This window comes from Macaca fascicularis, chromosome 12 (genome assembly GCF_037993035.2).
Source record: "Macaca fascicularis isolate 582-1 chromosome 12, T2T-MFA8v1.1".
NCBI lineage: Eukaryota > Metazoa > Chordata > Mammalia > Primates > Cercopithecidae > Macaca > Macaca fascicularis.
The window spans coordinates 119,961,147-119,974,335 of record NC_088386.1 but is presented as its reverse complement, the minus strand read 5'-3'; the positions used below and the strand labels follow the sequence as shown (position 1 = coordinate 119,974,335).

Sequence of the window (13,189 nt, the reverse complement as noted above, 5' to 3'; positions counted from 1 at the left end):
CCTGATAAAACCCGACATCCTCCATGAACACTGCCAAAGCGGAGTTCTCACAGCCCAGAAAAGGCATCTCTGTTTATCCACAAGGCGTGGATTCCCCTTGTGAGAAAAAGAGGGCCGCCCAGCAGACAGAACAGGCCCTCCTTCAGGTGGCCTTTCTGGGGTGATTTGCACAGGGTGGTTTGGAGACCTAATGCAGCATTCACTTGCTGATTCTGCTTTCCCTCTAGCTGGGCCTTACTCCCTTTTCAAGAGGTACAGGAGGGAAGTAGGGGTTTGGGCTCCGTTTTGCCTAGCTAAGCAGGTAACTGGGTAGAACCAGTTTAGAAAGCTCCCAGGGAGTAAGAACAGTGGTTGTAAGAATAATTTAGGTTATATGTGAATATTTTAGGTTTTTCTCTCAGTGTCTGGCTGTTCTGTTTCCTGAACCTGAATGATAGAGCTGGCTTTGGCTTAATAAGAAAAAGGCAGCCTATAAGGAGTGACCAGGCGGTGGGTGGGGAGGACTGATAATGCCATCCACGGTTCCCTACTGCTGCTTTGTCGGTTTCAGGAGGTGCACTGTGTCAGGAGGCTGGGGCTCCTCTATTCCCGCAGAGGAACAGCTGCCGAGTCACTCAACCTGGGGTTCACACCTTCCCCAGTGCTTCTTGCAGGAGGCTCAGCGTGTTATGTGCATATCCACCTCTAGCTGCCAAACTTCTCAACAGGCTATAGATGAACCTGGGTTGACAAATTGGATAAGGTGGGCTGGCAGGCCAAAGCTTCAATTACCGGTACCATATCCTTTCCCTTCTAAGATGCACAAAAGTAACTGGCTTCATTCCTTCCTCTCCCAAATAGAGAAGGCTTGACTTGAAAATTCCAGTGAGTGGCCACGTCAGGTGGCTCACGCCTGTAATCCTGGCACTTTGGGAAGCCAAGGTGGGTGGATCACTTGAGGTCAGGAGTTCAAGACCAGCCTGGCCAATATGATGAAACCCCATATCTACTAAAAATACAAAAAGTAGCCAGGCATGGTGGCACCCACCTGTTATCCCAGCTACTCGAGAGGCTGAGGCAGGAGAATCACTAGAACTGAGGAGGCGGAGGTTGAAGTGAGCCAAGATCACGCCGCTACACTCCTGCTTGGGTAACAGATTAAGACATTGTCTCAAAAAAAACACAAAAAGACAAAACAAAAAAAAAAAAAAGGAAAGAAAGAAAATTCCATGGAGAACCACTGTGTAAATTGGTATCAGTGCAGTCATAGATTTGATGAGAAACAGTCTAGGACTTCAGATGGAGACTTTGGTTTTAAACTAAGGAAAGTCAGAGGTATCAGTGTGTGGCACCTGGGGGGAGAGTGGGAATGTGTGTTCTCTTGTGCCCTAGAGCAGGCTTTCTTTATTTTGGCACTACTGATATAACTCTCTAGTGTGGGGGCTGTCTTGGGCACTGGAGAAAGATTAGCAGCATCCCTGGCCTCCATCCACTAGATGCCAGTAGCACCTCCTTCCCAGGTGTGCAACCAAAAACGTCTCCAGACATTGCCACATCTACTCTGGGGGCAGAGGGGCAACGTCACACACCACCACCAGTTGAGAGCCACTAGAGTAACAAACATTATGTTCAATTCTAGTGCCTTGTAAAACTGGTCACTTGTTTACTTTGAGTAGTTGATGATTTAAGCAAAGGACAGAGAGGTAGAAGGAAGACAGTGTTTCTTCACCTTTTTTTCAGTTGACCCTTTAAACTGTCACAGGATGCAGTGTGGCATACAGAGCACTGGCTTTTAGGCATCAGGTCTTTTTACCATGTACCATTTATACAGTCTTGCCAGAGTCTTTAATTTTTCTGGGCCCTGGTTTTTATTATCTATAAAATATAAATACTAATGCCTACTTCTTAAGCTGAGGGTTAAACTGGGTGTTGAAAAGGAAGCTCCAGGTACAGTGTCTGTCATATAGTAGATGTCTTATTCTGTTTTAGTCTGCAACAGAATACCACAGACCAGGTAGTCTATAAAAAACCAATTTATTTCTCACTGTTCTGGAGGCTGGGAAGTCTAAGATCAAGGCACCAGCAGGTTCAGTGTTTGGTGAGAGCCTGCTTTCTGGTTCATAGATGTTGCCTTCCCACTGTGTCCTCACACGGTAGACGGGACTAGCTAGCCTTCTGAGACCTCTGTTATAAGGGCACTAATTCCATTCATGAGGCTTCACCCTCATGATCTAATTACCTCCAAAACACCCAGCTTCTAATACCATGGGTTAGGATTTCAACAAATGAATTTTGGAAGGACATAGTTGTTCAAACCACAGCAGCAGGCATTCAATAAATGATGGCTATTATTCTTAGAGGACTTAAGAAGGTATTCCACAAATTTTAAGCAAACTGGAATTTTTTTAAAAGTTAGCAATAATAGTTGCTGCTGATACCTAAAATAGTAATGAAACAGTTACTTTCCATGGAATTACAATTTATTTCATAAACCTATATTGAGTTACTACTATATACTAGGTACTATGCTAAACATAGAGAATAAAAAAATTAAGTCATAATCCCCACCATTAAATATCTAATATGTAGATTTGGCCACATAAATAGGTCAAATCATGTTCACCAAAATAGCACCACCATTTACTGAAAGAACTCAACATGAAATAGTCTGTGGGTTGTAATGGGGTGTAACATTCATCTTAGTGTATATAAAAAGATTCCACTCTATTATTTTTCAACTATTTCTCCTTTTCCAATAAATACTATTTTTATTAAAGTTTTATGATCCTTTGATTTAGCCACTGTTGTGCTCCATAACCTCCTCTCCTCCTGTTTAGAACACATTTCAGCTATTCCAGAGTATAAGTTCCTGATAAAAGGAAAAGGGATCCTTGTTGTAGGTGGCGATTTCATTACAGAAATTTTGAAGGATACAAACAGTATACAGAATAATAAATAATATTCATATTCCCACCACCAGAAATAACTATATAGATATTTTAATATCTGTCCTGTTCGTCTTTTTTGTGCCTGTGTATAATTTTTACATAGTTAATTATACCGTAGATTTTTTTCCAATTAAGATATATCCAGAATATATTACCATGTCTTTAAGTTTTCTTCAGAGATAGGTTCTTAACAGCCAAAGAATATTGTGTTGGATGGATGTCATTAAGTGTTCATTATTGTTGGACATTTTAGGTTATGTTCTTCCAGAAGCAATCCCTGAGCCAAAGGATTCATTAAGGAAATGCTCCCAGGTGAAACAGTAAGGGAAGGGGAAGAGTGGGAATTAGAAAGGGAAGAAACCAAGCAAGAAATATCAGGCAAAGTCCTACATTCAGAGCTCATGGGGAGCTCTGGAGAGTCAGTGAACAACCAGACCAGTAGTCAATGGCTGTTAGTCCTCAGGAAGGGAATGGTGTTTGTGAACTCTTAACCACTTAAGGCCAACTAAGAAAGTGGCTTTCAACTCCCACTAGTAATTGTCCGAGGTAACAGGTATAAACCGTTAGCAACAAAGCACATAGAAACTAGGGGATAAGCGCACAAAATTGGTAAAAGGTCACCCACAGTGTCCCCTCCATTGGAGATTCAATTTGCAATTATAATTGCTGTTGCCATTATTTATTGCAAAGAACATTGCAATGCTTTTACACTGAAAATAATAGTAAACATTTTTGGACCGGAATCTTTTTTATTATTACATTAGGATTGATTGATAGAAGGGGTATTAGTGTTCCAATAGGTAGATACATTATTAAGATTATTTATGCATACTAGGGATTGCCTTTAAGAAAGATTTTTTAAAAATCAATTTACACTCTAGCACTTGATACTCATTTTTTTATTGGCAAGAATCCAGAGAGTGTTAGTTTCTCATCTCTGAATTGAGGGCCCATAGCCATATGAGGGTTATTCTAAAGGATCAGAGAAATCATGTTCATGGCCCAGTTTTGAGTATAGATTGATAAATAATATCTCAACATACGATTTTTTAAAAATGTACCTAGATACTGATAAAAAGAATTTGCATTTTATTAACATGTTTAAGAATTCATGGTTTTTTATTATGTATTTTTACAAATACTAAAAACATACATGTGTAATATTTTTTATGTCTAAAAAAGGTACTTCCGTGTCTCTTACTGAAGAGAGAAGTTAAAAAGGTATTTCCTTGTTTCTAAAGATTGAGAACCATTGGTCAATATGACTGTAATGTCTTGGGTCACCTCTTGGTTGCTGGATTAGGAAATCAGCCATTTGGACCATTACATCTTAAAGACATGTCAAAAAGAAAAGTCTGTAGGACTTGATACATAAGTAAACCAGATTTAATGATCTGTCAGCAGACTGAAAAACATATCTCAGCACTATTATAGGTTTTCTGGGACACACTTATCCCCCTTCATTCCCATAGTAATGTACCCCTCAGTTCTCTTACAGAGACAGCAAAATGCACCAGCATTTTCTTAATCTATTTTTGAGTCTTAAATAGTCTAAGGAAGTTACAAAGATACAGACAGGCCTTCATCAAGGTAGCAGTGTTTGACTGTTTTCTTAGCTTGATTCTTGAGACTTTCTAAATAGTTGCTGAAATACAAATCAGAGTATTTCAGGTCTTGAACACTGAAGAAGACCAGAAGAAAACAGCCAGCATTTACTGAACACTTGCTCTGAGCCAGGTATTAGGCTGGTTACTATGTCTTTCTGTTTGCACCTATTGAATTCCCATGGCCACCCTTGAGATAACGATTTCTGATATGGCAGAGGACAAAGCTAAGATGGATAAAGATTGTGACTTGCCTTGGATCTCTTGGTTAATGGGTAGTAGTAGGATTGGAATTTGAACCTTAGGTGTATTTTCCCGGAAACTTAGAGGAAAATAGAATAAATATCCTGTAATCTTGAATTTTAAAAGACAGACTGCTAACAAAACTCTAATCCCCTCTTCCCCCTAGCCTTTTCCCATCAACCCAAAGAGATTTCAGAACATATAATATGTGGATAAAAGGCACTTGACGTCAGAGTGTACTTCACAATAAAATATGTGTCTTTTTGTTGCAGGAACCATTTGGATGTTGCTGCCATACTTTTCAGCAGCTGAAAAGTTATTTCCTAAACATTTTAAGGTTCCTTTTTGGCCAAATTCATTAGCGTCATAGAATGAGCATACACTTTGAAGGCAGACAAAAATTTAAGAAAAAATTCCGACGTCTCTTTCTCCAGTAACCTGAAAGAACCCATTTTAAAACTATCAAGCTGCTGTCTCCTTGATAAGTTGGCATTTCCCATTTGTTCTCTAAATTTTAAAGACGCTGAGTCATTTTGATAATACTCAGTACACTTCCCAAGGATAACCAAGAGACACTTTAGTTTGCTTGTTCACCTGATTTGGTATCATAAGAAAATGTGGTGGATGTTTGGAAAATGAAGACAGGTCTTAGTGGACATTATTTCAGTATTGCTTATACAGGTTTGAGAGACAGAGACCATATGTGAGGCTTAACCCCAATTACTTGTCCATTAACAATTACTGTCAACTTACAGAGACAGGCTTAATCTCCATGGGTCACCACCTGAAGAGTCTCTAGAATGCCTCTTGCCAAACACCCTTAAGAGTATTGGCAAAGTACTGTTGGGAAACATTTGGTCTGAATGCTGGACAGCACGATTCTACTTAAGGCCATTCAGAAGTCTCAGTTTGGCAGCCCCAAACCTTTCCTGTACATTTTTATTGATTCATTTATTTATTTTTGAGACAGAGTCTCGCTCTGTCACCTGGGCTAGAGTGCAGTGGCACCATCTCAGCTCACTGCAGCCTCTGCCTCCCGGGTTCAAGAGATTCACATGCCTCAGCCTCCCGAATAGCTGGCATTACAGGCATGTGCTGCCACACCTGGCTGATTTTTGTATTTCTAGTAGAGACAGGGTTATGCCATGTTAGCCAGGCTGGTTTCGAACTCCTGGCCTCAAGCACGCTGCTCACCTCGGCCTTCCAAAGTGCTGGGATTACAGACGTGAGCCACTGTGCCCGGCCTGTACATTTACTTCTTTGGGAAGCCGTGACAGGAAAAGCTGTTGAGGGATGTCATGATTCGGACACAACATGCCTGCTGTTTTTCTCCACCTGCTCTAGCCCGTATATATTAATAAGGGGTCTTAGGTTCCAAGAACCAGGATCCTAGCAACACGAGGCTAGGATAGCAAGACTTTCCTAGTGCCTGAGAAGGTGTCAGCTTTCACCGAGGGGCAGGGAGGGGAGAGGCTGAGATAAATGTGGGGGCTCTCCTTGCCGGGCTGTGTGTCAGTTGTTTATCGCTGGCATCTGCACTGTTAGGATTCCATTTTTAGGCTGGGCTTGATTCAGGAGACTCTGCTGTCACACGAGGGCAATGCACTTTGATTCTGCCAGCCCAGCTTTTAATGCTCAGCGGACTCCTTTTTCTCGTCATCATCCAGCGAGCCTCTCTCCGTCTAGATGGCCATGGGAGGCAAACCGATTCAGTGTCAGCAGCTGGTCTTTCATAATTTGATTTTCCAGTGATGTGTGAACCATCAGTGTAAAACAGTGTCAGCAGTCTGGCTTTCATAATTTGAATTTCAGTATTTGGATATAGTCCAGAGAGTGGTGCAAATGGACTTTGGATTTTCCTTATCACTGTAGCTCAGCATTTCCACAGTTAATTTAGAGTTTATTAGATAAGGGTGCTCAGTGCTACTGTTTCTCACTAAAAGGAACCAGAGCTCCCTAGAGACGTGGCTGATTCCATCTGGAACAGAAGATACATAAAATGAGCCTAAACCTCTAGTCAAACTGGAAAGCAAGGAGGCTAACAAGACTTTAGGGTTGTATCAGAAGGTTTAAGAACCAGTGTGAAGAGGCTCATTTTGAGCATCAATAAGAATAGTATTTGCAGTGGATCAAGACCCTTAAAGTCTGTTGAAAAACATGAGTTTATAGTGATACAGAAAACAAAACAAAACCCTCTGGTCAATCAACCTATTTTGAATTATTTTGAAAACTGTTAGATATGGGAAATGAATGAAGAATTTATCCTGCCCTTGTAACACAAAATAAACCTCAGGGCAACCAAGTAGTTGATTATGGAAAACTTCTTTTTATATAAATATTCTAATTAATAAGTAAGGAAGGAAAGTTAGAATTGTAACAGCACCCACATTTGGTAACTTTTAATAAAACAGTGCACTTAGGCGGTCATCATGAGCAGCTGATAACACCACAAAAAGAGACAGTCAGCTACTATCTACTGATTTCACCACCCTCGACAGCACCTATACAAAATATGCTTGCAAAAAGAGAAAATCGACTTGAATCTGATCAGTCCCTACGGTTGGGGTCAGCAGGCTTTTCACGTAGAGGGCCACACGATAACTGGTTTTGGCTTTGCAGGCTATACCGTCTGTGTTGCAGCCAGGCACCTCTGCTCGGCTCCCTATCATAGCACAAATGCACCCATAGACAAAACAAAAAGTGTGGCCAGATCTGGCCCATAGGCCGTAGCTTGCAGACCCCTGCTCTAGCTCTAACAGTTTACAGGAGGGACAGAAGTCAGAGGAACTTGTTGAACAGCATCACATCAATGCAGTTAGTAAAATCTACCCTGGGGAAACTCTACAGGGCAAATAACCTGGTTTCTTCAACACAAAAATTCCAAGGGAAAAAAAATGAAGCAACTAGAAGATGAAAAACCAAACAAAACAAAGGCAGGAGATGTAACCAGTTGCAATATATGGAGCTCACTTAGATCCTAATTCAAATATACTATTAAAAAAAAGAAGACAATTAGAAAAAACGTGAACCTGGGCTAGATATTTAACGTGTTAAGGAGTTATTTTGCGGTGTGATAATGATGTTATGGATATATATTTGAAATCCTTAGGCTTAGACTATATGTTGAAATTATTTTGAATTATATGATGTCTACAGTTAACTTCAAAATCATCTTTGATTTGAGTAGAAATAAACCAAGGCATGAGTTGATAATTGCTTTTTCTGTATGTTGAATATGGGGGGAGTATTAAATATTTGCATATATTTGATAATTCCCATGATATAATGTTTTTAAAAATACACATTTTATAAAACATGATCACTTTAAACCTTTTATAGAGAATGAGAGGGGATGGAGAACTTTTCCTTCATTAGACGCTTCCGTGTCCTCCCAAAATACGTGTGCACCCTCCAGCTATGAATGGACCCAGAAGAGTCTTTCCAGTGGCTTTTCCTACCAAACTGTCTGCCTACAACTTATTTATTTTGCTACATAGAGCAGACTAGTGTCATATTATTTATCATTTGTTCGTATACTATATGTAAACTATTTTATTTCATAAAAAGGAGAATTTGTTAGGTCGGAAGTGAGCTTCTTGTTTTGTGACTGTCTATCCTGGTCTCCACTGTTCAGTTGTTCAGCACCGGTTCCAGGCTAAGGGGTCTGGTCACAGGTGCTCAAGCAGCCTGGAGAGGTGATGGCAGTGGCGGCGATGGTGGGGTGTGAAGCAGCAGGGAGCAGCGGGAGCGAGGCACGCTGGGAAGTGGGTGCCCAGCCCATAAGGGGTGGCGGCTGTGCAGAACGTTTGCCATGGGGGGTGAGGGCCCAGTAGTACCAGAACTTTCATTCCTTTTCATTTTTCCTGAGAATAACCCTAATCTAAACTTGTGACTTTTTTGACTTTTAGTTGCTAAAATTATTTTTAGAACACTCTGTATTGCACAGCAAACACTTTCTGGATTAGTCCCACAGGTCAACCTCTGATTTTGTGTCTACCAATGAATGGTAAGCTTAGCCCTAAGCTGACCCTGTGGGCACCAGGATTCTAAAGTCCCTGCTTTCCGTGAGCTTCCAGTCTACTTGGGAGAAAAGAAAACACACTTGGAAAACAACCAAAATGAGGCATGCAAATGGGAAATGCTATAGAAATTCAAAGAAGGGAATAAAGAACCCCATCTTTTATGATCAGGAAAAGTATAACACACCGTGGAAGGAGTTGGGTAGAAGTGTCACGGTTGCTAGGTGGGGGCTAAGGGAGAGAAGCAGAGGTGCAGGCTTGGGTAAGCAAGCTCTATCAACAGAAACTATGACTCTTGAAAAAGAGAAGATTTGGTAGATTTTTGGAGACTAGTGCCCCTCCCCACCAGTGGATAATTTTTCTGAACAATGAATTGAAAACAGGTAGCAAACTGTTGAAAAGTATAGCACTGAAATTCAGCAGAGAGTTTGAGGATTTGAGCTGCATATTTGAGCATCACCTGCGTAGAAGAGAGGGTGGACACCATTGGGTCTATAGAGAGTGGGTTCCTCTAATGTCTGCAATTGGCAAGTGGTCTATTTATAAATGCTAGGGATATATTTGGAGTCTGGCATTTGCAAAACTACCATCCCATTATTTACTACATTAAATCATGGTTAAAGTTCAAAGCAGTACCCAGCTATTTCGTAAACATTCCCCATACTGGAAAGGAGAAAGGTGTGAAGTAAGAGAAACTAGAAGAACATAGGGAAGGAGATACCTGGCATTTGGAAGGATATGCCTATGGCGATGGCTCTATTGATGGGCTTATGATCTTCCCTCCAATGATGGCCTAGAGACTTACTTTTACTGTTGGAAAACAATATTCAAGCAAACGATAATCTTCCATTTTGTTGCTATGCAGTACATTTGGGCAGCACTTATTTCTCTCTGATTTGAAAGTTTAAAAGTGTAATTTCTCTTAAAAAGGAAAATAAACAGGAGGTTTCTATGTACTTCCCATTATGGCATCTGCTTGTTCCAGAGATCAAGCATTTCAAAGCTTGATAACTCCAAGTTACTTCATGTAAGCGACTGTCTATTTGGACATGAGTGTGTTTCATTGTTAGGAATTATGCGGGCCTAAAGTAATTTATAGATCAACACCCCCTCTCCTGGCTACTGAACTTTGGAGAAAAATGAAAGCTTATTCTTAGACACGTATATAAGCCAGGTGAGTTTAGACGAGTGAGCATTTGGCCAAGAAGAAGTTGTGCTCAGCACATCAATCAAAAATAGCTCTGATTCCAAGTTCTGCATAGCTCTAACACTGTCCCAGTGCACTTTTATGAAATTGTACATAGACAGCTCTCAAAAACTTCCCAAGTCCAAGAAACCCAGAAAAACACCCATAACAGCTTTCTTCCATGTCATAGTAAAACTGTTCTTTTAGCAAAAATTTATAACCAAGCAGAATTCTTCTAAATAAGTTAGCTATTTATTTGGGAGACTGTCCTTGTGACTTTAAGACATTGGAGCTGTTAGATTTCTCATTGTCACTGATCCTTTCACCCTGTTTTTACAATGTTCTCTCTCTGTCTCTCTCTCTATATATATATATAGATAGATGATAGATAGATATGGGGATATATATAGAAAATATATATCTGTAGTATTTGAGATATATATATAGAGAGAGAGAAAATGTATATCTATATATATAGAACAGATAGATATATGTGTGTGTGTATATATATCTGTAGTATTTGAGTCTATCAACTTTAAGCTACCAGAGGCAAAACCAGTTTAATGTCCATGCCTTGGGAATCCAAATTCTGATATTTATTCAAATATTCACTAATCTAGGAGGATTTCTTTGGGGAGGCTTCAGGAATACAGATTATAGCGGGCTGAATGGAGACACCAGAATAGACTATAATGCAAGAGTCAACAATTGAGATGGATGAAGTTGGTCACTGGATTTGGCCATTTGTAACAAAGATTGTACACAATGTTTTATACTTGTGATGACTTTGTGCTATATTAAATTTTAAAGGGGATATTTATTGCCCAAAAGAAAGAAAAGGCAAGAGGGAAGAAGGAAGGGGAGAACACCATTTCTAGTTTTTAGATGAAATGAATAAAGCTTCCGCGGTCATGATTTGGATGCTCTCCAAAGTCCAGTAGGCTCCAGGAAACTCAAGGGATTGTCGTGGCATTAGAGCCAGTCCTAGGTGCCAAAGTCAAAATAGGCCACGCCGGCCAGTTGAGCCCAAGCGGGAGCAGCGTATGTAGGTCACTTACATGTTTTGAATTTAGACAGGCTGGGTTTATACAATTGTTGTACAATTAAGCTCTGGAGAAACACGGCACATTCTAAATCTTTAGCAAAGCGCTTGTTTCACAACACATAAGAAACTTGCAACGTCAAGTGGAATGATGGCCTCAGTGGTTCACGGTGGGGCCCCCTGTGTCGGGGGGGCCGGGCAGGGAGTTCTATGTGAGCCCACAGTCCTCGCTGAATGTAGTGATGGCTCTTCCCTCAGAGAGTGTCTTGAGCTGACTGTGAGGATCAGAATTAAACACAAGCATTTTCTTAGCCATACTCCATAAACACTATTTTGATGCAGTGAGAAATTAATTAATAAAAATAGAAAGTATTTACGAGCCATCGGATTAATCTGACAAGTGTTTATTGAACATCTCCTACTCCCTAGGATGGGAAGCACAGAAAGTGCATAGAAAGGAAGGCAAGGAGACACCAAATACGGGGCCAGTTCTGCCTAACACTGTGGTTGTGCCCGTGCCCTCCCCCAGAGCACACAGAGACACGATTTCCCCCTCCCTCCAGGTCACCTGTCTCTTAGAAGGCTCCCCTCTGTTTTATTCTCTGCAGTCACCCCCAACCTCCCACACGTAACAACAGAGAGGGACACATTGACTCCACGGGAGACTTGTGCTCAGCAGGAGCTCGGGCCTCTTAGGGAAGAACCGAATTAGCAACATCACAAATGCTGCTTTTGTTTTACCAGCTGCCACTGTTAAGTTCTTACTTAATGAAAGTATTTGCTTTTCCATAAATACATGCAAATTTCCTACCTCTTACTTGTCACAGCCAGAGAAAGCTCTGTGAGTGGTGATTAAGGAGGGAAGCTTCTTTAAAACAAATCACTGTAGTTGAGAACATCCATGTAAGCAACACCATCCTCAAAATTGATGAATTTACCAATTGTCCTACCCTATTGTAACTTTAAAGCAGTCGCTTAACTTTATTTTAATTAATCATTCTTTAATTTTAAAAGCAGTGTGCTTATGGTAAAAGAATCAAGCACATGTGATTATAAGATAATAATAGCAACCCAAGGGATTCACTCCCATGTTTGAAATCCTCCAGGGGTTTCTTGTGACCCTTGGAATGAAATCCCAGTGCCTTTCCAGGCTCTACAGGACCTTCCCAGATCTGAACTCTCCTTTGGCTTCACCCACCTGTCTCCCTTCTTTACTCCACGACCTTGACTTCACATCCACACTGGCTTCTAATACACCAAGTTTATTTCCATTTCAGGGCCTCGGCCCTGCTCTCCCTCTGCCCAGCGTACTGTACCCATCAGAGTGTGGCTGGCTCCTTCCCCCATTCAGGTCTCATCATCCATGTCCCTGCCATAGAGGTGGCTTCCTGACCACCCTATCTAATGACCACCTCCCGACCCCGCCAGCCCTTCGTCCACTCACATCCCTGTATTTTATTATTGTGCTTTTTATCCTTTTCTGACAATGCTTTATTGCTTGCTGGCTTATTTTCTGTCTCCCTTCTAGATTGTAAGCTCGGTGAGGGTGGGAGTCTTGTCCAGTTAGTTACGTCATATGCCTAGCGCTTATAAAAGGGCCCAACATACAGTGGACCCTCAGTAAATATTGGTTTAATTGGATGAAAGGCGTTTATGAGAATTAAATAATGATTAGGCCAAGCATGGTGGCTCATGCCTGTAATCCCAGCACTTTGGGAGGCCGGATCACTTGAGGCCAGACATTCGAGACCAGCCTGGTGAACATGGTGAAACCTCGTCTCTACTAAAAAGAAAAAAAGAAAAAAATTGCCAGGTGAGTTGGCGCACACTTGTAATCCCAGATACTCAGGAAGCTGAGATGTGAGAATCACTTGAACCTGGGAGGTGGAGGTTGTAGTAAGCCAAGATTGTGCCACTGCACTCCAGCCTGGGCAACAGAGTGAGACTGTCTCAAAAACAAAATAAAAATAAAAATAAAATAACCGAGAATTAAATACTGATTAGTATAGGACCTGGCACATTGTAAGGACCCAAGAGATGGAAGTTTGCTTCTTTTCCCTCCCCACCTCCCCAAGATGTGTTTTGAAAACTGATTTAATTACACTGTTCTGTCTTAAATGTATTCATATGGCATTCAATTATGCTGAGTACAGTCAAGCATACCTAGG

The 13,189-nt window shown here is 41.0% G+C and overlaps 1 protein-coding gene across 2 annotated transcripts in view; it reads left to right on the top strand.

The window, feature by feature from the left end:
• SERPINE2 (serpin family E member 2) overlaps positions 1–13,189 on the top strand; it is a 65,320-nt gene that overhangs the window by 24,502 nt on the left and 27,629 nt on the right. The window lies entirely within an intron of this gene.